Source organism: Anolis sagrei, chromosome Y (assembly GCF_037176765.1).
Source record: "Anolis sagrei isolate rAnoSag1 chromosome Y, rAnoSag1.mat, whole genome shotgun sequence".
Taxonomy (NCBI): Eukaryota; Metazoa; Chordata; class Lepidosauria; order Squamata; family Dactyloidae; genus Anolis; species Anolis sagrei.
In genome coordinates, this window is record NC_090035.1 from 21,411,012 (window position 1) to 21,432,304 (window position 21,293).

The 21,293-nt window shown below is 42.8% G+C and overlaps 1 pseudogene; it reads right to left on the reverse strand.

Annotated features, from left to right (window-relative positions):
- Nucleotides 1-280: 280 nt before the first annotated feature.
- Nucleotides 281-20,919, reverse strand: LOC137095303 (uncharacterized; annotated as a pseudogene).
- Nucleotides 20,920-21,293: the final 374 nt, after the last annotated feature.

A 21,293-nucleotide genomic window follows, 5' to 3' on the forward strand; every position in this document is an offset into this window, starting at 1 on the left:
ATGACCTTGAGTAAGTTATATTTTGCTGCTCTATAGCTTGCGCTTCTATTTCCTGTCCGCTCGGATGGCCGTTTATCACAGTCTATCACGGCGACTCCCGGCAGCTCCAGGCAGCAGTGACTGCTTATCTCAAGAAGTGTTTTGGAATTTCGGAGATAGCTTTTTTAATGCCGCAATTATTTCAGATATGGCAGAAAATTAAGCAGTTTGTTGTATAGACTCTTAGATATGCTTCGAGTCTATTTTCAGCTCTTTCAGCCTTGGGTAAGTTATATTTAACTTACTTTTTCACGGAGAGGTTCTGCAGCAGTCCGATCAGCAAAAGAGCATGCTCCTCCCCCACCATTTTTCCTCTGAATGTGAGATGGGATGCATAATTCTGGTCAAAAGCATAGAGAAGCATGAGAGTCACTCTGCCCTGCCCGAAGTGCCCCTTACCTGGAAACCGTTCTGGTCTCTGGGATTGAGACCAAGGCATCGGCTGAGAGACACATCCTCTGGGCTACGCGACCTATTCTCATACAAGATGCTTTGTCCGGGGGTGAGAATGGCAAGCAGCCAGTCGGCTGTCTCTGAACTCGAGGCTGTGTACACTACGGCGTCAACCAGCCCTTCGGTGGTAACTTCCATATTCATTTTGTAGATGGTGTTAGGACTGTGGTAGAGGGCCACGGCTTCCGCTCCATTCTGAATGGTATTATCCCGCAGGACAATCGAGGGCTTGGGGGTCACTCCGGCACTTCCCGCCAGGAAGTAGCCCCACTCATCAGTACGGTGGCCCCCAGATTGATCACCTGGTATGCCAAGTTGTTCTTGCCATTGTATAGGACAAGCCAGTGGTTCCAGAGCTCAAAGGGTCAAACTCTTCCTGGATAGAAGAATTCAATGTACTTTGCGTCCTCTCGTTTTCCTGGGTTGTCTGGATTCACTTCATTAATAAGCAGCACTGGTAGAGGTGCTTCTGTGGTCCTCGGCTCTGCTGGCATTACTCCTTAAAAAGAGTAAAATCTTAAAAAGAGTAAAAGCTTAAAAAGAGTAAAATCTATAGCTGGATAAGTACCTTGCTTCCATAACCTAGCTATGGCTATGGATCTTAGCTTAGGTGCTCTGCTATGGTGGATCCACTAAGAAAATCTACAGACCTACTAAGAAAATCCAACAAATGCTATGTTTAGCAAAGGACAAGAGAGATCCTCTCACCTCTGCAGGAGTCTATCGTATACCATGCAGCTGTGGACAGGTCTATATAAGGATCCCCAAAAGCAGCATTGCCCAGACACAAATCAAGGAACATGAAAGGCACTGCAGACTACTTCAACCAGAAAAGTCAACCATAGCAAAGCACCTGATGAACCAACCTGGACACAGCATATTGTTTGAGAACACAGAAATGCTTGACCACTCTAACAACCTCCATGTCCGACTACACAGAGAAGCCACTGAAATTCACAAGCATGGGGACAATTTTAATAAAAAGGAGAGAACTATGACAATGAACAAAATCTGGCTACCAGGATTAAAAAACTCTAAAATCAGAACAGTAAATAAAAAACAGGGGAATTCCAGACAGGAAACAATCAGGGCCAGATAATACCTCCTAACATAGGATTCCCCCAGGCAGGAATCAGCCAGTCTTTGAAGCTGTAAGACCATTCAGTTCTAATCAAGGTGGGCAATTGCAACATTCACACTTGCCTCCAGCAGACAAGATTTTTTTCTTCCACCCTGGACATTCCAAACATATACAAACCCCACTTGCCTAGTTTCCAACAGATTTCACAATCTCTGAGGATGCCTGCCATAGATGTGGGTGAAATGTCAGGAGAAAATGCTTTTGGAACATGGCCACACAGCCCGGAAAACTCACAGCAACCCAGAAGCAGAATATTTTCAAATTTTGATGCAAGTTACATAGTGCTTTATTACTTCATAATTCTTCAAACCCCCTAAATGTTACTGTGGCACAAGCAATGTGAGATCCACATTCTCTTTCCACATTCTTACCTCTTTCACTTGCCAAAGCAAAAAAATGCTCTGGCAGATAATATCATAGCTCCTGCTTTAGGGGGAAAGTTGCCCTCCCCAATGCTTCCCTCTCCATTACAACACTGTTACCTGGTGGGGTAGTGGTCTCATTTGTCTTAGGAAGACAAGCCTTCAACACCATGGAGTTCCACCTTCCAAAGCTCATCTCCTTTTCTGTATTTAGAACCCCCAAGAAGGCCTGCTCCAAGATATCCCGGTGGGCAGCCGACCTGGCAGTCAGGAGAGCGCTGAAGACCAGCTCTGTGCCCTGGCACATGACAGCAGCATCTGAGAGAGCGGCAGAGAGAAGAGGAAATCACTTACAAACCACAGCCCTGTATCACACTAAGGTCCTCATCAGATAGAGTTCTAGCTCCATGGCCCCAAGGGCGTCCCATGGAGGCCATTGCATAACATTACAGTGCTTGCAGTGGGACTCCGCAGAACATGGCGATGAAGCCAAAAGTCCATATTCAGAAGTCAGGTGCCACTCGACTCCAAACAGCATAAAATGGGGAAAGATGGGCGGAAGATGGGGAAAGGGTGTGGGATGTCTATCCATCCCAGAATAATGGGGAAAGATGCTAGGGAACCACGTAATCAAGTAAGGTGGTTCCCTCTGCTTCCCCCCTACTCCTGGAATGGTACCCTTAGATCAGTGGTTCTCAACCTGTGGGTCCCTAGGTGTTTTGGCCTACAACTCCCCCAAAATCGCAACCAGTTTACCACTGCCTTAGATAGTTGGCCATTTAAAATAAATATTTTTTTTTTGTTTTTACTAAAATAGCATTACAAAATTCCAATGTAATGACAAACAAAAGAAAGAAAGAAAAAGGACAAAAAGAAGACAGTGAAATCATGGCCCATTGGTTATTAAGAGTAAGTAGCTTTTTGTGCCAAAACCAAGGTCACAACAATGTCTGTTATAGAACTCCAGCCATATTCTGATGATAACATAGGCTGTGTTCATTCAGAAGAAGACCTACAAACCACTCTAAACATCTTATTCCTCTTCCTCTTCTTCTTCTTAATTCATTTTTATCCTGCTTTCAAAGCTGCGCACAAAGGTTTTAAAGAACAGAAACATATAAAAAACATATTCAACCAGAACATCAAAGCCAATTAAAACAAATAACCCAATTTGACTACACCATTTATAACAAATTAATCATTTACAACATGTACCAGAAGCAGAGCGTACACAAAGCTTAGCACTCAACATTGAGAAATCCAAACTGTTCTACCAGCAAAAGCCACCGGTCAATCCCGCTACAATGCCAGAAATACAGCTTAATTGTGTAATGTTACAAAATGTTGACTGCTATTGCTACTTTGGCAGCCACCTTTTCAGAAAAGTCAACTGAAATACAACACCATCTGAGTTCCGCAGCATTTTTTTTAATGAAGCAGAAAGTGTTTGAGGATCGGGGCATTCGTAGGGAGACCAAGATGTTTGTTTATAAAGCTACTGTCCTCCCAACACTGTTATATGCTTGCGAAACGTGGACTGCCTACAGACATCACAGTCAACTCCTGGAACAATTCCATCGGTGTTGCCTCTGAAAAATCCTGCAAATTTCTTGGGAAGATGAGCGGACAAATGCCAGCATGCTGGAAGAAGCAAAGACCACCAGCACTGAAGCGATGATCCTTCACCATCAACTTCACTGGACTAAAGGCCACGTTGTCCAAATGCCCAAAGCAGTTACTCTACTCTCAACTCAAAAACAGAAAAGGGAATGTTGGCAGACAGCAAAAGAGATTCAAAGATGGACTTAAAGCCAATCTTAAAAACAATGGCATAAACACTGAGAGAACTAGGAAGTCCTGCACCTTGAGCACTCTAACTGGTGGTCAGCTGTGACCAACAGTCCTGTGGAATTCAAAGAGGAACAAATAGAGGGTGAAAGGGAAAAACATGTCAAGAAGAAGAAGGCATGTCAAGCCAATTCGTGTCAGGACTGCCTTCCACCTGGAAACCAATGTCCTCACTGTGAAAGAACATGCAGATCAAGAATAGGTCTCTACAGTCACCTATGGACCCATCACCAAGACCCTACACTTGGAAGGCAATCAGACTTGGACATGAGGGATCGCCGATGATATGGACCCTGAAGCCCTCCGGGGTTGTCCACACTTGAACTAAATATTGTCAAGGGAATATGGGGCTCAAGTTCCTATTGAAGGATATGCTCCAGAGAGAGTGAGTGAGAAAAATAGTATTATTATTATTATGGGTCTCTTTGTAAGTGGCATAGAAACAGAAATAACTTCAACAATGATGATGAAAATGAACAACTGACTTTGCAGATGGTGTGGCTGGGAAAGTTTTGGCTTCTGTGCTTTTCTGAAGAAGGACTTCTGGTAATAGATAGGCCACATCTCATAAGCAGTTAGGAAAACAGGTATTTGCTAAAAATCTTATGAATGTGATGATGAAGACCTCAAACTGATTTATGTAGAAGAAAGGAAATAGTATTCCAGAGAGCAGGAAGACATCTAGTTCTGGAGACAATGGGGCAGGGGAAGTCAGGGGTCAGTACAAGAATCCATCAAAAATAGTCGCACCCTTTTGCCTTCTCCAGTTGCTGTGTAACGAAATTATCGGCAAGATTAGTGAGGAATTTGGACTACTTGCCAGTAAACCTAAAGCGCAGAAGGCACTCAGGTTTCCTTGAGAGAGGTTTAAAATAACCAAAAGTATTTTTTGTTTCTGTTTTGCTAGGCTCTAAGTAACAGGAAGAACAAGGAAATGATAGGAGGTAGTGGTACAAAAGAACTTCGAATTGTTTGGTTTTCTCCCACAAGGAAAAGAATACTGTACTTGGTCTGATAAAAACAGAACATGTGAAGCAATAAGGAGAAGCCGACCAAAACTGGGAGAAAGGTAGTAAAGGAATACCAGGATACTCTAAATACATTCAAGGACTAAATGAACTAAACCCAAAGGGATTAGAAAAACTGGAAGAAGTGACTGAGGGGCTTCTCCAGGATAATTCCAGAAGAGAGATCCAAGGGCAAATGTTTTCAGAGTTTTTGTGTTTTTCAGGTTTTAAACTGTATATGGTACACATTGGGTTTCCTTTTAGAGATATAAAGCTGTTGTAGTTTTTGTTGTTATTGCATTGTTGAAGGCTTTCATGGCCGGAATTACTTGGTTGTAGGTTTTTTCAGGCTACATGGCCATGTTCTAGAGCCATTCTCTCCTGATGTTTCGCCTGCATCTATGGCAAGCATCCTCAGAGGTAGTGAGGTGAGGATGCTTGCCATAGATGCAGGCAAAACGTCAGAAGAGAATGCCTCTAGAACATGGCCATATAGCCCAAAAAAAAACCCTACAACAACCCTTTGTTGTTGTTGTTTTCATCTTCAAAGAAGGCAAAGAACAAGGCCCAAATAACCATTTACTAGTCCACTCAACATCAGTAAAAATAAAACTCCCACAAAGATCTTAAATAGTCAGACTAGGAATACTTTAGAAAAAAATATTGTGATTATTAAGAGAGAACATAGTTTTCTTAAAAAATAAGTCATGCCAGACTAATTCATTCTCTCTCTTTCTCTCAATCTCTCTCTCTCTCTCTTGACAAGAGTTACAAACTTGGTAGACGTGAGTACTGTGGATGTTTTGATTTTACAAGACCATCTATTATATTCTTGCAAGCAAGATGGCAAAATATAGGCTGGACATTGTTGTTCTTGGTGGAATTCTAACAGGGTTGCCCACCAGTTAAAGGCAAGAAACACAAAAAAAACAGGGAACGCTTGACTTGAGAACAGAAAATTAATATTGGTGTCTTATCAAAGTCAATAATATGATGTGGTATCCAAAAAATTCCCAGGGGTGCATCCAGATCAAAGGAAGCCATAATCCTATTCTGTTCTGCTTTGGTCATACCTCGCCTGGAACACTGTGTCTAGTTCTGGGCACCGCAATTCAAGAAGGCTTGAACCAGACTATATCCAGAGAAAGGAGACCAGGATGAATGCTGAAAGGACTGGAACTCAAGGACTATGAGAAATGGCTAAGTGTGCTGTTGCACGCTGGGCCTGTGCATAAGACTGTAGACAGGACATAAATTCTGTGTGCCCAACGGGACACTGGGGCTGCCTCAGATTAAAGGCCCTTGGACCTCCCCAAAACAAAGTCTTTAGATTGCTTAAAGGTTCAACAAAGTTCTTTATTAATGAAAACAAACAGGTATTTCAAGGCTTTCTTAACAGTCTATAGGCTCTTTCAATCTTTCTAGAACAGGCACTATCTTCATGACTGGTATTTTAAGTAATGGGGAAATCCAGAAACTTCTAATCTGGGCAGTCTTTCTTTGCCTCTGTTGGTGTGGAGCCCCTACACCCGGTACCAACCGCGTCTGGCTTCCGCGAGTGACCCTTACCAAGCAGAGCTTTGTAGACTTCCAGGGAAAAAGGAGTTCAGGTTTCAGTGATGGCTGGCTGAAGTCCCTCAGCAAAGGAGCTGTAAGGCTGTATGATCCTCGGTCAAGCTGTGGGTCTGTATCTCCCTGGCCAAGCCGTAGAAGACAAAGCTTTCTACAGGAGATCTTGGTATTAGGTCCTGCATGGAAAGCTGCTCTGTGTGGACTGAACCAAAAGGGCTCCTATTCCCTCCAAAAATCCCAAAAGGGGGCGGGACCAGGGAACCTAACTATAATTGACAGGTGGCTTGCCCTATGATTGCAGCCAAAAGAAGCCACCTATCTGCAGAGTCCCTGAAACTTAGGACTATAACAAACATTCAATGCAAAGCAAACAAAATTGGAGCTCCTGGTGCAGTTGTACCTGCACACTAAGTCAGTTGATATGTTTAGCTTAGAGAAGAAAAGATTGAGAGGCTACCTGGTAGCTGTTCTTAAGTATCTGTTGGAATGTTATAGAGCCGGGCTTTAGCACAGTGGGTTAAACCACCAGCTGCAGAAAATCTTGTTGATTGAAAGGTTGACAGCTCAAACCTGGGTTGGGGTGAGCTCCTACTGTCAGCCCAGCTTCTGCTCACCTAGCAGATCAAAAACAGCAATGTGAATAGACAAAGAGGTAGCGTTTTAAACGTAATAAAAGGTAATAAAAGGTGCCCATAAGGACATGCTGGTGATTTGACTGGGTGGATGCCTATGCACAACAAAGCTCCTCGGCATGGAAGATGGAGCGACAGCACCTCCCTGTAGTTGGAGTCGAACACAGCCTCCAGCTGCCGAAGATGGAAAAAGATGGGAAGACTTTACTTCTGTTTTTGCATTGACTGTCTTTGTTAATCATATAACAGCATTGAATGTTTTCCATATACATGTACCGTAATCCGCCCTGAATCCCCTCAAGGAGATAGGGTGGAATATAAATAAAGATGATGATGATGATGATTATGTTTATTATTATTATTATGGGATGAACGAATCAATAAAATTCCATGGATGTAGTACCACCATTGATTGATGCTCACTAATCAGAATTTTGTCCTCAATGGTGGATGTCAATGAGAAACAATGACAGAGGAGACAGGGAAACACTAGTCATTTGTTATGCCTTTTTCTTCCAGACTGGAGGTGCATGAAGGCAAAAGTGGGTTCAGCAGGATAGCAGGAGATAATCCATGGGGCATTTTGACCAAGCCATTGGAACTAATACTTCTTCCATTTTCTTTTAGAAACACCTTTCTAATTATTTTATAATATGATCCAAACTCCTTAATTTGACAATGCATTCAATCCTACCTTTGAAGAAAGCAGGAGATATTTCACAGTCGTGCTCTTTGCCCAAATACTTTGGTACTGCTCATTTCTCCAAGGTCTGCTGCTGGTGGTCTAAAAGAAAACAGAGAAAAAGATGCTAAGACTATAATTCTATATCAACTCACTTGGGATTAAGCTCCACTGAAGTTCTGGCCTAATACATGTCCAATTTACAATGACTCTATTCTAGGGTTTTCTTGCCAAGATTTGTCCTACCTGCCATTGAGCAAATAGCTTCTTCATTTCCAAAATGGAAAAAGATGGGAAAGTCTTTATCTCTGTTTATGTATTGTCTGTCCATGTTAATTGTATAACGGCATTGAATGTTTGCTGTATATATGTTCTGTAATCTGCCCTGAGTCCCCTCAGAGAGATAGAGCGGAATATAAATAAAGTTTATTATTATTATTATTAATTTATTTCCCACCCCTCTTTGTGGCTTGAGGCAGAGTACAGTTAAAACAGTGAGGTAAAGCAAAGTAATATAAAAATACATATAACAAACACACACAGATAAAGTGCAGGTGTTATTAAGTGCCACTTAAAAAAAAAAAACACAGAAGCCAATGCTGCCCTTCTCCTCTATCATTTTCTTTTACACAACACTTTTTAATCTCTTGTCTCAAATATAGGCTGAAGTCTACGGTTATACAATGCACTTGTCTTACTTTGGGAAGAATTAGAATGAACATGACAATTGCATTTTTCTGAGACAGCCTCGGCCAAAAATATCAGGATCTCGCTTTTTCCTGGTGATCCTTGCTGGCAATCTAAAATGGGGAAAAGGAGAGAGAAAAATACATACTCTGACTGAAAAGTTGTATAAACCCATCAGGGTGTTTAGTTCCACTGAACCTAAAAAGGATCCTAAATAGACATCTATAGCAATTTGGTGGAGGAAACCCAGTGCCGTAGCACTTAAAAGCTTATTGTTGCTCATGAAAGACAAAAAATGGCTGTAAGTCTCATCTTAATTATATTCTGCAACTATGTTCCATAATAACTATTACCATCACCCCAATGAGGAGGGAATTCAATTAATCCTGTGCACCTCACTTGCTACGTATTCTCCAACTCGCACCACAGCCACTGGTCCAGGCTGTTGTTTACAAGCAGCTGGTGCTCAACCCGTGGCAGAAATATTTACTTCTCAAGCCACGAGAGTCAAGATGAAGATCCACCCAGAGGAAAAGTGTTCCTGCCATACATCAAGGGAACCACTGACCGCATAGGGAAGCTGATGAGGAAACACAACATACAAACAATCTACAAACCCACCAAGAAAATCCAACAAATGCTACGTTCAGCAAAGGACAAGAGGGATCCTCTCACCTCTGCAGGAGTCTACCGTATACCATGCAGCTGTGGACAAGTCTACATAGGGACCACCAAACGCAGCTCCAAAACAAGAATCCAGGAACATGAAAGACACTGCAGACTACTCCAACCAGAGAAATCAGCCATAGCAGAGCACCTGATGAACCAACCTGCACACAGCCTCTTATTTGAGAACACAAAAATGCTGGACCACTCTCACAACCACCATGTCAGACTACACAGAGAAGCCATTGAAATCCACAATCATGTGGACAATTTCAACAGAAAGGAAGAAACCATGAAAATGAACAAAATCTGGCTACCAGTATTAAAAAAATTCTAAAATTGCAACAGCAAAAACAGCAGAGAGAAAAACAGGCAGGGACATCTAATCACCTTTCAAGAAGAGTTTGCTCCAGGCACAGTCAGCCCATTGTATGCTAATCAAGGTGGTCAGTTGAAAGAGTCACACCTAGCCCAACTTACAAAAGCCTTTTGTTTCACCCTGGTCATTCCACAGATATATAAAACCCCTTTTTTCCCAGCTCCAGCAGACCTCACCTCTGAGGAAGCTTGCCATAGATGCAGGCGAAACGTCAGGAGAAATGCCTCTAGAACATGGCCATATAGTGTCATTGTTAGTTTTAGCTCTGAATGCAACAGCCCTCACCTGAGACTTGAAGGCAGAAGGAAATCTCTTGGCCAAAGCGCTTCTTGGGACAATCGTTGAATTTCCCAGCTGTGGGCTTGCTGACAGCAAAGGCGGAGGGATCGCGGATGAGAGAGCAACAGGAGCAGCGACTCACAGATGTATCATTATACAAAGATCTGGCAGAGATCAACAGGGAGGGTGGAGAGAGCCAGAAGTTGCCGTATTTACTCGAATCTAATATTCACCTTTTTGGGCTAAATTACTTTGCTAAAATTAGAGTGTGCATTAGATTTGTGGAATACAGTCATCTCTCACAAGTCTCCTTGTGGAGAGAAAGAGTGGGGTATAAATAAACACAATAATAATAATAATAATAATAATAATAATAATAATTATTATCATCATCTTACTGCTGAGCCAAAGCAAAGGGAAGGCTGATTCAGGAGAGTTGGGAGCTCCTCTTTGAGGGATGTCTTTTCTCGTTTAATGGCCAGGGCTCAATGCTATGCGATTCTGAGATTTGTAGTTTAGTGTGGCATCAGCACTCTTTGGCAGAGAAGGCTCAAGGCCATATAAAACTGCAGCCCCCATGATTCCATAGAATTGAACCAATGCAGTTAAAGTGGATCCATTTTACAGCATTCTACCAGTGGATGTGGCTCTTAATGAGACATGCCACATTATCATAAGATGCCTACGCCTTATGCTGCTGGAGAAATTATACTGTTTAGATGATACTGCATTGCTTGATATCCGCCAGGAAGCAGCAGCCACTAATGAAAGGACTAAGGCATGGACATCTCTGGCCCATCCTCTGTTTGGATATCAGCCAGCAGGCCAATGCCTTAAATCAAGAAACAGCTTCCTTAGATTTACAGAGATATTTGCAGGAACACCTCAGCAAGCGAGAGTCCAAAAGTGGCAGGCAAAAAACCCAAACCTCAATTGGTAGCTGATACTGATATCGAGCCACTTTTAGGAGGATCTCCCCAGCCGAGGAGGTCCCGAGGACCGCACCAAAGAGGGTCCCGGAATCTTGGTGAGGGCAGCGAAGCCAATTCCAGCAGCGAAAATATTAAAATAATAAATCCTCACCAAAGCAGAAGAAGCTGGTGACCGAGGTGTCTTTATCAGCGATTCAGCTGAGATCGGAGGCAAGTGTAGGGATATTTCCACTACAAGCATGCCGTTACAGAATATACAGTCATTTTTATAGCAAAAATACAGAAAAACATTTCAAATTTCCAGCCCACCCCTCTCCGCCCGGCTTCACGCTGATTGGTTGACAGCCTGAACAGCTGGGAGGAGGCTTGGTGGCCTGCCTCGCTCTGGGTCAATCAGCAAGCTTCTCTCGCCTCCGAGGATGGACGAATCAGGAGAGAGAAGGCAGGATGACCGCGGACAATGGGGAAAATGATGGGATTATCGCTAGCTGGCCAGCTGGATTTTGAGGCATTGTTTTGGCCGGCAAAGCTTAATTCTTTTAAGAAAGGTTTTCCTGCTTCAGATCTGATAAGTTGTGCCTCTTGATGGGCTTGGTGAATGCAGTAAACAGGACTGGGACGAGGGGACCACGGGGGTCGTCCTTGTCCCTTTGTGATTCAATCAAAGTGTCCAGAGAAACTTCCTTGCTTGCCAGACAAAACTCAGAAAGCAAACAAGAGGAAGTTTCAGCTTGCTATTGTCCATGCAAGATGCTTGATGATTTGGTTGGTTTCGGGGAAGCTTGGCTCTCCCCCAGGCACTTTTAATAGTCCTTGGTCACATTTTTCTAGGGCAAAAGTCAGGGGGCAAGACAGGAGGGCAAGCAATATTTTGTACACATTTAAACAATATATTTCATACAGAGAAGATCCCGTACCCATCCCAGATACTTAATAATAAAAATCATTTCTTTATTTGAAAACTCGGAGCTTCCTTGAAAGAGTTCATGGAAGTGGACACGGCTTGCCATTCAAAGCAAGCAGCAGAAAGTCATTTTTCTTGGCAAAAGTTAACAGGACAGTTGCTGAGTTGATTGGTAACAAAGTCCACGGCTTGGTCCTTGGGGAACTATAACTCCTTCCCAAGGACTGGGCCTCCTGCCCAGCCCCCTCTCTGAGGTCTCCTGGGGGCAGCCGCAGCAAGTCCCCGGTTGCGGGGCTGGGAAGGAATGAGCAGCAGCGAGGAGAAATGAGCTGTTTGCACGGAGCCGGCGAAATCTGACCAGCTGTTTTCTGTCAAATTATATTCTTTAAAATAAAGAGATTATTTCCTGGGCGTAGGGGTCTGAAATGAGAAAAGCAAGATAGCAGTCTGGTTAAGAATCAAGTACAGAAAAATATGGCATCGAAACAGGGCCGATCTGCCATTTTGAGATTTTAGCGGATACGGGGATCCGAAAGGAAGATCTCCATATCCGCGGTTCCAATTGACGCAGATTCGGCCTCCCCGGGACGCCAGAAAGGCATCCCAGGCAGGCTCGCGGTTCCCCGGAGCTCAGAAAGAGGTTTATTTCATGCATTAGTTAGCTTAGGCAGTGAAGGACACAAAGTATCAAGTGGAAAAGTTAAAAAGTTGCAATTTTCAAGTACCTTTATTAGGGATTTGTTACAAAGTCAGGGCTTGGAGGAAAGTGAGGAAGGCTGAATGCAATCCTAGTTTTGAGCTGTCTGCTGGGGCAGATTTCATCAGTTGGTCCCAAACTTGGCTCCCAGGAACTGCGGAACTCTCCGCTGCAGTTTAGACCAATTTGAAGGCGGAAGCCTCCGCCGCTCTTGGGGTCAATACCCGATGAGAAACTCCACCCTGGACACTCAGAAGACTGGGCAACTTGGATGGCGCTGAACAAACTGCGCTCTGGCAACACCAGATGCAGAGCCAACCTTAAGTAATGGGGCTACGAAGTCCAGCAGGTGAGTGTGGAGAAGAGCAAACCACACACTGCCTACTGCAATGCAATCTGAGTACAATGTACAATGGATGACTTTCTTACAGCAACACTAGAGGCATTCAAAGTGGCCAGCTTCTGGTTAAAAGAAATTTAGTATAATTCCAAGTTAAAAACTTCATTTATATACTATAACTGTATTCTCAATTTGCTTCTAACATGATAAATAAATAAATACTATAGCATCAATGCATCCAAGGTTTTCTTTTTCATTGCTGGAAGTTTAGGTGTTCCAACACAATTGTTTATAACGAAGGCATTCCAAGCAGGCAGCAATTGTAATGCGTACTTTTGAGTACACCTTTTGCATATTACATTTGGCAGCAAACACTTTTTTTTTTGGTTTCAGGGTTTTGGAAACCTTTTGCATATTACATTTGGCAGCAAACACTTTTTTTTTTGGTTTCAGGGTTTTGGAAACTGAGCTGCACATTGGATTCAATGGCACATGAGACTCGAGTCAATACGGTAACTATTGGCCTTACAAAAACCCTGACTGATGAACTAATATATAAACAAGTGAACCCCCTACTAACTAGAGCCCATCCCCTAGGAAAAAATGTTTTCAGAAATTTCTTAGTGCTCTCCCAAATGGAATGGGGATGTAAAAGGATTTCACACAGCCTTTTAAGAAATTGTCATGTCATGATAAAGACACTACCTGCATCAGAGCTATTTTGGATCATCTGCTTCCTGAGGGATTCTGGAAGATCGATCCCAAAGGAGCAACTTCTCCAAACTCTGTTCAGCATCTACACCAAAAACTGTATTGCTGAACACTGTAGTCTATTTTATTTTGTATTGTATTTTTATAATATCAAGTGGCTACTCAATTGTTTTTAAACATTTGTACTATAAATCGTGTTTACTGTATGTTTAGTCAAACCTATGAGGTATCACACTATGAACAACATTTAAAAATTGTGTTTCTTTTTCACTATTCACTATTTTTCACCTTCACTATTTGGAGCCATGGAGAAGAAGAACTCAACTGGTTCCTGGAACATCTAAACAGCATCCACCCAAACATCCAATTCACTATGGAAAAAGAAAATGAAGGAAGACTGCCTTTTCTAGATGTCCTAGTCATCCGCAAACCAGATCAACAATTGGGTCACACCGTTTACAGAAAACCCACACACACGGATAGATATCTACATAAAAACTCCAACCATCACCCAAGTCAAAAAAGAAGCACAATTAAAGCCTTGGCAGACCGTGCAAAAAGAATCTGCGAACCCCACCTTCTCCAAGATGAACTGAACCACCTAAACTGGGCTCTACAGGCCAATGGATACTCCACCTCAGACATCAGAAGAGCTGCAAAACCGAGAACAAACCACGAGAGTAAAGATGAAGATCCACCCAGAGGAAAAGTGTTCTTGCCATACATCAAGGGAACCACTGACCGCATAGGGAAACTGATGAGGAAACACAACATACAAACCACTTACAGACCTACCAAGAAAATCCAACAAATGCTACGTTCAGCAAAGGACAAGAGGGATCCTCTCACCTCTGCAGGAGTCTACCGTGTACCATTCAGCTGTGGACAAGTCTACATAGGGACCACCAAACACAGCGCCCAGACACGCATCAAGGAACATGAAAGGCACTGCAAACTACTCCAACCAGAGAAATCAGCCATAGCAGAGCACCTTTATGAAGGTGCTCTGCTAATGAACCAACCTGGACACAGCATATTATTTGAGAACACAGAAGTGCTGGACCACTCTCACAACCACCATGTCAGACTACACAGAAAAGCCATTGAAATCCACAAGCATGTGGACAATTTCAACAGAAAGGAAGAAACCATGAAAATGAACAAAATCTGGCTACCAGTATTAAAAAAAACTTAAAAAATTACAGCAGAAAAACAACAGAGGGGAAACAAACAGGCACATGAAATCACTCTCAACAAAAGATTCCCCCCCAGGCGCTTCCAAGCCATTGAATGCAAATCAAGGTGATCAGCTGAAACATTCACAGCTAGCCCCAGCAAACAAAAGTCCTTTGTCTCGCCCTGGTCATTCCACAGATATATAAACCCATTTTTCCTAGTTCCAACAGATCTCATTACCTCTGAGGATGCTTGCCATAGATGCAGGCAAAACGTCAGGAGAAAAATTGCCTCCAGAACATGGCCATATAGCCCGGAAAAACCTACAACAACCCAACATTTAAAAATGTTCTGTTCCTGGTTTGAAAGTGTTATTTCCTGTTTAACTGTATAGTCCTTACTTTGAAAGTAGTTGTTCTACTCCAGAAACTTTGTTTATGTGGCTGTCACAAACTAGGTTGCAATTGATTGCGACTCGATGAGATATTCACTGAAAAGCTAGAGCAAAATGTGCTATAGCAGGATGATGTCCCTCCTGCACAAAGTTCTTGCAGTTGAACAAACTTTTGCCATGTTTTTATGATAGAACCAATTAGGAAGTGACATTCATAACCCAGGAACAAAAATCATGTTACAATGAGTATTTATTTATTTACTTACTTTATTTATACCCCACCTGGCTAACAGTCACACACTTTGAAGAATTTAAAACAATGTGAATACAAAAATGAAAAACAATTAAACAGTATTGTGTCTGCTAGGTTAAAAATGCAGTTTAAATACAATACAATACAATAAAAACAATTAAATGCATACATCCTATTTTGGTGAAAACATGGGTAAGGCAGCTGGCAGTAAGAAAAGCAGATGCCCATATTCCAGATGGATAGAGTGAGACCCCATCTACACTGACATTATAATGCAGATTGAACTGGATTATGTGGAAGTGTTGACTGATATAATCCAGTTCAATTGCATTATATGAGTCTACATGGACCACAGAGTCTACACTGGCCATAGAGATAAAGCGGAGTATAAATAATAATAATATAATTATAAATAAATAAATAAATAAATAAATAATAACTCCAAAGGCTCTGACATAAACCAGTACAGGTGGTCCCAGTGGTAGTGGGCACACTGGGTGCTGTGCCAAAAGATCTGAGCCGGCATTTGGAAACAATCACGATCTGTCAACTGCAAAAGGCCACTTTACTTGGGTCTGCGTGCATCATTCAAAAATACATCACACATTCCTAAACGCTTGGGAAGTGTTTGACATGATTTTGTGATACAAAATCCATTATATATATCTCTTTTGCTGTGTCATAATGTGTTTTTGTGTCAGTAAAATAATGGTGTGTTTTTGTGTCAACAACAACAATATTAATAGACAACAAACACTTTTGGTAAAAGGGGAAAGTGGCTTTCTCTTTGGAGGCAGGAAGTAAAATGCCTTGTGTTTCCTAGATCTAAGAAAACTCGGCAGGAGGCATGCACCGCAGGATGATGCCCTTTGCCCCCTATGGCTTTATATAGAAGTGTGGATGCTTCTTCATTTTCAACAGGGAACCCCAGGCTTTGTTACAACACATCCCACGAGTCTCCCACAATTTTACAATAATTTGTTCCAGCAAAAAGTGAAATGGATCGTTGTGCAAAATTAAATTAAATCTAGACACTGGGCTCCTTTTGATGAAGTCCAAAATCTCTGGCTTTTTAAACTGCTGGTCATTCCATCCAACATTCAGATTTCCTTTTAAGCCCACTTATTAGCTGCCTTCATAAAGGAAGAAGAGCTGAAGCAAGCAATGCAAAAGAAGGAAGGAAGGATGGATTGCAAAAACAGAACTGACACATTTTCCTGCTTGAGGTAAACCACAGGATGGTTCCCTCATTCCTAGTTGAGTAGAGAAATGAATAAGATGGGCCATGGCATCTGACTCAGCACCGCAGAAATAAAGCAGCATCACACCTCTCTTCTCCAACACTTCAGCAAGACTTCCTGCTTCTCACAAACAGCTGAAGTAAACTCCGCTTCTTGCATAATAGTTGCATTGAAATCATCTTGCTCAAGGTAATATTGAAATAATTTGCACCAAGCATAGGAAATCAATCACTGCCCTTAGTAGGAGACCCCAGTGGCGCAGTGGGTTAAACCCTTGTGCCAGCAGGACTGAAGACGGACAGGTCGGAGGTTTAAATACAGGGAGAGTGCAGATGAGTTCCCTCTATCAGATCCAGCTCCCTATGTGGGGACATGAGAGAAGCCTCCTACAAGGATGATAAAACATCAAAACATCTGGGCGTCCCATGGGCAACGTCATTGCAGACGGTCAAGTCTCTCACACCAGAAGCGACTTGCAGTTTCTCAAGTTGCTCCTGAAACAAAACAAACAAACAAACAAACAAAATCTGCCCTCAGTAGACCTTCTCCTGGATCAGCTTAGCCAAAGAGCATAAATCCCCAAATAATTTTATAACATTAAGTTTTCTCTATATTGTAAATAAAGCTCCTAATTGGTGATAGGTAAAATACTTGTTATTCTACTTAATATAATAAATAAATACATAAGATATCAGCCCCCATCTTCCTATCCTTTAACAAATTCCTTAAAACGCACCTTTGCACTTTGGCATATGGGGAGGAGGACGACTAGGGCACCTTAGACCACTGTTACTGGAATGCTGGCTGACATTAAGTCCAGTCGTGTCCAACTCTGAGGGTTGGTGCTCATCTCCATTTCTAAGCCAAAGAGCCGGCATTATCCATAGACACCGCCAATTCTTGTTTCCACAACAAGCCACATTTTCCAAATTATCACAAGGACAGAAAGTGAGGTGAGATCTTCTGAACGGGGCACAGCCAGCAAAGGAAACTCCACAGAGGTGTTCACCCTTCTCTATACTATCCAAAACATACACACATTTATGAAAATATCCCTGTTCCGACTTACAAACAAATTCAACTTAAGAATACATCTACAGGACCAATCTTTTTTGCAACTTGGGGACTGCCTGTATTATGTATCCAAGAACAGAAATCCTACCTGGAATGCCTGTTTAATCTGAACCAAGAAGCAACAGCCCATCAGGGGATGTTTTGCCGTGGACCTTCCGGATAAAGGAAGTTTCTTGGTTCCTCCCATCAATCATAACCAGCACCACATCTTTTACCACAGTGTAAGGGGGGCCCTGCAGCTCCACAAACCTAAAACTTCCTTCAGCAAATGCAATGTTGACCTCATTGATCACTACAAAGGACGCATAGAGCTGGGCAAAAGAGATGCAATGATTATCCAAGTGGGGAGTAGGCACAGCCACTTGGAAGAACCACTGGGCATCGGCCCCTTGGCACCTCTCCAGGGATTCATCCGTGGTCCGAAAAAGAGGGTCCTCCAGGAAGGGCTCTACTCCTGGGGTCAAAACCGAGACCAACTCATCTGCTCTGTCGCTCTTTTTAGACTTGTGCACCAAAGCGTCCACCAGCCCTTCGCTGGTAACCTCCATGCCGTTATGAAGGTCTCTTCTCCCAAAATAGAGAGTGATCTCGTCGGGCCCATTCTGTATAGAGTTCTTTGGCAGGATGACTCTTGGCTTTGGGACCACTGCCGCAGATCCGAGAAGGAAAACTTGGTTATCAGTGAAAATGCCTCCCAGATCTTTCATGTTGTAAGCTGTGTTGCCATTGCCGTTGTAGAAGACCAAGGCATAGCCGTCCAAAGGAACCCGCTGGCCACCGATGTGATACAGTTCCAAGTACTCGACAGTGTCCTCCCCTGGATTATCCGAATTGACCTCATTGATCAGGAGGCTGTGTACTCCCCCCTTTGGGGTCACAATATGGTCCTGGGAACCCACGTCATGTAGCAAGAGGCACAGAAAGACTGACACAATTAAAAATCTAGACCTCATGACCATAAAGGTTGCAAGCATTCTGGAGATCTGCAGGTTCATTGCCACTTTCTGCAAAGATCCAAGCAAGGAGAGACACGAGTATGTAGGATATGAGAGCAGGCAAAAACTCAGCTCAATAATTGCATTTCTTGATCAGGACCAACTGGAGGTTGAAGGCACTTTGAATCCACAGTTTAGAGAAAGATGTGATGACAAACGTAAGAAGTGAATTTTATATACTGTGAAAGAAGAAGCAACATATGATTAAGTAATCACAACAAAAAACAAAATAGGAAAGCTATAGTATTGGAAAATTCAGAATTTATACCCATCACCTAGATCAGCTTTCTCCAAGAAATAAAATTGTTGTTGTTGTTGTTGTTGTTGTTGTTGTTGTTGTTGTTGCTGCTGCTGCTGCTGCTGCTGCTGTTGTTATTTTTCTGACTTCCTGGTATGCTGGAATAACAGCAGCAGCAGTAACAACAACAATTTTATTTCTTACCTGCCTCTCCTCCTGGCTCGAGGCGGGTAATAGAGCAGTCAAAATACACAAACATTTCAAAAATTCTATAAACACACATTAAAATGTAGCTCTAGAAAAGATACATATTAAATACACAGGACAGAGATTGAAACACAGGACATGAGTTTAAAATTCATGCTTACAATTGGCTGCATATGCAATTCCTATGCCTTACTGTGGGAATGGGAACAGTAGGTCAACACACCATTAAGCTGAGTAAAGTCGATATCAGTTGAACATTAAAAAGTATTGATGTCAAAGAGATAGCCGTACCAATCTGTTGCATCATGAAAAAAAAGTGAAAGAGAAGGGAAAAAGATAGCAGTCCATTGGATACTAACTGATATACTTCAGATAAGCTTTCACAGACTCCAGCCCACTTCTTCAGATATAAGCATAATACTTTTATAGACAGATATATCTCTATCTACTCATAATAAAAGTGAAAATAAGTATGTATGTGTGTGCCTGGGTGTCTTGCTCCTGCCTCCACAAACAGCTATAGCTCCCACTACTCAGGAGACACCAATGGCTCCAATGACATTACAGGTTATAGTGAGCGCCTTAAACATGTCCAAGAGCCCTGTCAATGTCCTCCACAAACCCCCATGACCAAGGCAAAATACTGGAGACGTTTGGGAGGAATTCATCTTGATTTATAGAAGTTGTAGGTACTGGGATTTATAGTTCATCTGCAATAAAAGAGCACACTGAACCCCACCAACGATGGACCTGTAACTAACTTGGCACACAGAACCCCCATTACCAACTGAACATACTGGAGGCGTTTAAGAGGAATTGACCTTCATTTCTGGGAGTTGTAGTTCACCTACATCCGGAAACACTTTGACCACCACCAACAATAGACCGGGACTAAACTTAACACAGAGAACCCCCATGACCAACTGAACCTACTGGAGCGGTTTGAGGTGACTGACTCACCATAGTGGGAGCTGTAGTTTATCCTACAATCAGAGACCACATGGACCCCACCGATGATGCTTCTTGAGAGCAAACTTGCCCAACATGGCAAACTTTAACCACTAATGGAGTTTCAGGGGTTAACCGGGAATGATGTGAGTTGTAGTTCACCCACAACTTTATTCATTTTCTAAAATAAAAATGACTTTTTCAAATAACCCAGGTGCCCAAACTAGTAATATAGTATGATATGATATAATAATTAATTATAATACTATATATATATATATATATATATATATATATATATATATATTGGTTCCTGTCGTAATTAGAGGTTTAAAAACAAAAGAACTACTGGGCCAATACCCACCAAATTTGGCAACAAAACTCCTCACCATACAAGGTGTGACCATCAATAATAAAAAACACAAGAAAGAACTTACAAATCCTAAAAAAGGAGAAGATGCCACTGGGCATGCGTACAGGGAGGGGGAGTGTGCACGCTTGCGCACACAGGGCAGCTCCACGTGGCAGAGCCTGTGCTGGCAATGGCCTGGAGTCAGCCTCGGCTCTTCGAGGTTCTGCAGCGGGAAGGCATTCACCAGCCTGACCAAGGCAGCTGGAGGCAGAGAGGCCTCTTCTTCTTCTTTCTCCCTCCTGCCTTGGGAGTAGGGATTGGAAATCAGTATGCCAGAGGAGAAAGAGGAGGAGGAGGAGGTCCAATTTAGCAACAGGAAGGAAGGCAAGGCCAAGGAAAGGAACTTCCATTTGAACGCTCTGCCATGCAAGTTGTAGTCAACACTCTTGCCCTTTCCTCTTTCATCCCCTTCCTTCCTTCCTTCCTTCCTTCCTTCCTTCCTTCTATTCCTTCTTGCTCTCTCCCTCATCCTTCTCCCCCTCCCTTCTCTCTTCCCCCATTTCCTTCCTTCATGTCTTCCCTTCCTCCTCTCCTCCCTCATCCTTCCCCTCTTTCCTTCTCTCTTTCCTTACCTCCCTCCCTTCTCTCCTTCCCTTCTATCATTCCTCCTTACCTTCTTCCTCTTTAGCTCTCCGCTTGGGTGCTGCCATCATGGGGTTCAGTAAGCCCGGCCCCTAATGAAGCAGAGTGTGCCGAGGAAGGAAGGAAGGAAGGAAGGAAGGAAGGGGAGAGCCCAGTTCCGCCTCCTCATTAATTGCAGCTAAGCTGGACATCCAAGCAGCCCCCAAGGTCAATTTCCACCAGAATTCACATTTGGACATGTTGAGTATTCATCCCAAGTTTGGTCCCGATCCAGCTTTCTTGTCCAGTGCTATCCGGATGAACAATTTCTTCTCCCCTCCCCCTCCTCATTCTCTCATCCACCCCAACTCCTCCTTCCTTCCCTCCTTCCTTCCTTCCCTTCCTTTCTCTACTTCCTTCTCCTTCCTTTAATTCTTTGCCTCCCTGCCTTCCCTCCCTCCTT